Source organism: Mastomys coucha, chromosome X (genome assembly GCF_008632895.1).
Source record: "Mastomys coucha isolate ucsf_1 chromosome X, UCSF_Mcou_1, whole genome shotgun sequence".
Taxonomy (NCBI): Eukaryota; Metazoa; Chordata; class Mammalia; order Rodentia; family Muridae; genus Mastomys; species Mastomys coucha.
The window spans coordinates 159128715-159132453 of record NC_045030.1 but is presented as its reverse complement, the minus strand read 5'-3'; the positions used below and the strand labels follow the sequence as shown (position 1 = coordinate 159132453).

At 32.6% G+C, this 3739-nt stretch overlaps 1 pseudogene; it reads left to right on the top strand.

The window, feature by feature from the left end:
- Window positions 1-585: 585 nt before the first annotated feature.
- Window positions 586-1376, top strand: LOC116095364 (annotated as a pseudogene).
- The last annotated feature ends 2363 nt before the right edge of the window (window positions 1377-3739 follow it).

Below are 3739 nucleotides of genomic sequence, written 5' to 3'. Positions count from 1 at the left end.
ATATATTCCCCGATATGTAAATAGTTCTGAAATAATTATATGAAATATATGGGAAGGTCTATTATTTTCTACAAAAAGCCACTATTTGTCTGATATCACTTAACTACAATTTTTATAATTTATGGTGCTCCAGAGAAGTAGAAATGTAGAATAATAATTATTATTTCACTTAAAAATACTCTTGAACTTGGTCATACCTTTAGAATTTCTTGTGAACATCTGAAATAAAATTAAACTAACCAAGATATACGTAGACATAAATTTTATTATAGAGAAATACAGGTACTGAACATAGAAAAGACAGATTTCAAAATATGTAAAAAACTGTAACTGGATCAGAGAAGACTCAGACATGATCTGGAAGTCCTTTCAAATATTTCTACAACTAAAAGAAGAGAGTAGATTCTGACTGAATTTCTTATGGAGACAAGCTTTTTATTTGGGGCTTTAGCATGTTATTGATAAAGCAGAAGAAAGTATGTGAGGGAGGTGCATGAAGCTAGCTGGAAGCAGGCTAGTGCTTTTCCACAGCAGCTGCAACCATTTCCACCAGCACCCACCGAAGAACCACGATGTTCCTTCTGGATGCTGAGCAGAAGCTTTGAGGACTACCCCTTCTTCTCTTATTCTTTCCTTGCACGTAGAGAAAATATGGGCAATATTATGAGAAGTTCTCTGAACCTCTTGGAAGAGACATGCCTAGTATTTCTGATGGTAGAGGAAGAACCAATAATCATAGAGACCAATATGATGGTGAGGATTCCTTAACTCATGCAGATGTCAACCCTTTTCAGACAATGGATTGGATGATGGTAAATATATAAAATGATATACAGTAGTTACAAAGAAACTTTGGCCAACTTTCAATTGAACCAAATGGGCATTCATTTGTTCTTCTTCTGTTATGACCTATTCCAAAGTAGGAGATGAACAACCAAAGGTTTTCCAGGCCTCAACTCAAACCCATACGTCTCCAAGATGAGTAAAAGAGACCAGAAAAGCAATGATAGATTCTGACAGTGGACTAGAAAGAATGGCTGTTGGTCATCATATCCATGACAGAGCTCATGTCATTAGGAAGTCCAAGAACAAGACTGGGGATGAAGAGGTCAAACAAGAGTTCATCAATATGAATGAAAGCTATGCTCATGCTTTTGATGATGAGTGGCAAAATGAAGTTCTGAAGTACAAGCCTATTGGACAATCAGGAAACAGTAGAATGCAAAGTGTGGGTCATGAGCATCCAGGGTCACAGGAACTCAAAAGGAGAGAGAAAATTAATCGAAAACCAGCCATTGAGAGTGGAAGAAGATCAAACATTTTTTGTGGACAAACTCAATGTCAAAGAATCACCAGTGAAAATCACCAAAAAATAAAAAGTTGTACATTTCATTTTTTAGTTGGTTATTTTAATAAAGTCATGGCATGGTGCTAGAAAATAGACAAAAGGCCAATTTCCTGTTGTTAAATCAATGCTGTAATTTGCCACTTTCTTCTGAACCTTAATGTTCTTGGAAGTTTTAGCTTTACATTGTTCATACTTTTGGAATAAAATTTTGATGTTCAAAAAAAAAAAAGAAAGTATGTGCTTATACAGATGCATACACAAACATATGAATATATGCATATATGTATATATATATGTATAACAATAATACTAAGTTTTTTATATCAGGATATATAGGAACAAATAAGTCATTATCTTCTGTACACTTATAATCATGTGAAGCATATGCTTACCAATATTTAATACAAATTAGCCATGCAATTTCCTCAGACTAAACTTTGATCAGAATACAGAGTGAGTTTCTTTGATTTCAGTGTTAAGGTGTTGAGATCATGACTTTTATCAGGCCATAGTAGTCTAAGGGACATGTAATATTTTCAAGTAACAGTTTTAGTCATCAGGTACCATTGTCTCTACTAAGAATTAGTGTCAAGCAATATCATGTATTACTTTTATTGTTATATTTAAAATTTTTTGAGAAGTGTGAGTGATAGTTAATCTATGTTGTTGTAATATTCCTTTTAGTGCAATATAGAGACTAGTTCTTATTTGATATTGCACAGAAGGCAAAAAAATTAAAACATTAATAAGTAAATGGGTGATATCTTTTAAGTTAGAGATAATTTCAATTTCACCATTACTGTAATTTTTATTTCTGCTGGAATAATAATTTATGCTAGCATATATCTCACATATATGAATACTTGTTGAAAGGACAAGAACTATTTTAAAGGACAAAACTTTTTGAAAGAATGAGGCATATTTTATTGGACTCTTCTTTGTTTGAGATTTACTTACACACACAGTTTCACTATGGACATTTAGCCTAAAAGAATCATGAAAGTAAGATTTATGAATGTGAACATGGCATTTTGGAAACTTATGTTTTGATTCTTCTATTTTCCTTGAATAAATTCAGAGTATTTTTCTCATTAACTGAATGATACTCTTTAAAATGTTTTTTTTTCTCTTTTGTTTTAATCTGTGTTGATGTACATGGCTCCTTCTATGAGACATATTTTTGTTCCATTTTCAAGTTTTTGTCTTTATTGATAGGCTTATTGCAGATTTATTCTGATACTTAGGACCCTTTAATTTTTCTACTATAATGTCAGCATCAACACCTAACACTTAAAGTCCCCTAGTTGTCAAATTTCTTTTGAGAACCATAATTAACTAGATGAATACATCAATGATGTTTACATGCAACAGATGGCTTAGTTGGGAGAGGTAGATAAATTTAGCTTGTGTTGGGTATGTATGAGTAATATCTTGGAAGGAAAATTTGTGTAAAGAAAAGTGATTTGAGTTTTCCTATATTTTGAGAGCTAAGTGAGTTCATCTTTGGAGAACTACATCTCAGAATACTGAAGTTACTTGAAGGTAGAGTTTTAACATATGGTCTCTTTTGGTGAAGAACTGGTTTCAACAAAGGAAAAGTTTTGACCCCTGATAAATCAGACTCAATAAGAAAAAATCAGGTGACTATTTATTAATGACCCTTTTCATTATATTTGTAATGAGTGCTAGATAGGCAGTCAGTGATTACTGGTAGATAAAGGGGTAAATAAAAGAATCCAAAACAAAGTCACAGCCTACAACATCCTTTCATATGTATTTTCTTTGAAGTTCATGACAGATTTATTTATGGAAGTTATTATTCCTATTTTAAAGTCAATGAAGACAATATTCAAAACAAAAAGATACAGAGAGTTGTTAAAAAATTTCAGATGCTTAATGATGAAGGAAGAATGGAGCCTGAATGTGAGGTTGCATATTCCCTACGGTTGGTTGAATTGCCACTACATATTATTGGCCCTATTCTCATGCAATATGATTTTGGATATCAAACGACTAACTGATGTCTCCCTTTACTTATGGCTTATGGGAGAAGTGCAATTGTTCTGGACCTTGGAGAATGACATCGGATTCTTTTGATGGCAGTAGATTCCAATAGTGACCGAAGCATCTATTTATAAACATTTATTTTTGTAAACACTTAGACAATGAGACTCTTCTTATTTTTGAAGAGGAGAAAGCTGTGTTTGCAATAGTTTGCAAGTTGAATTTAATTTAGACATGTAAATATATGTTTATATACATTTTCAAAACATTTTTTCAACTTTTGAGCCTGAAAAAATGTGCTTGTATGTGTGTATGCATGCATGAATATGGGGCACAGAACATATGTGCTGTGTAAGCAAGTGGCATAGCATATGTATGGAGGTCAGA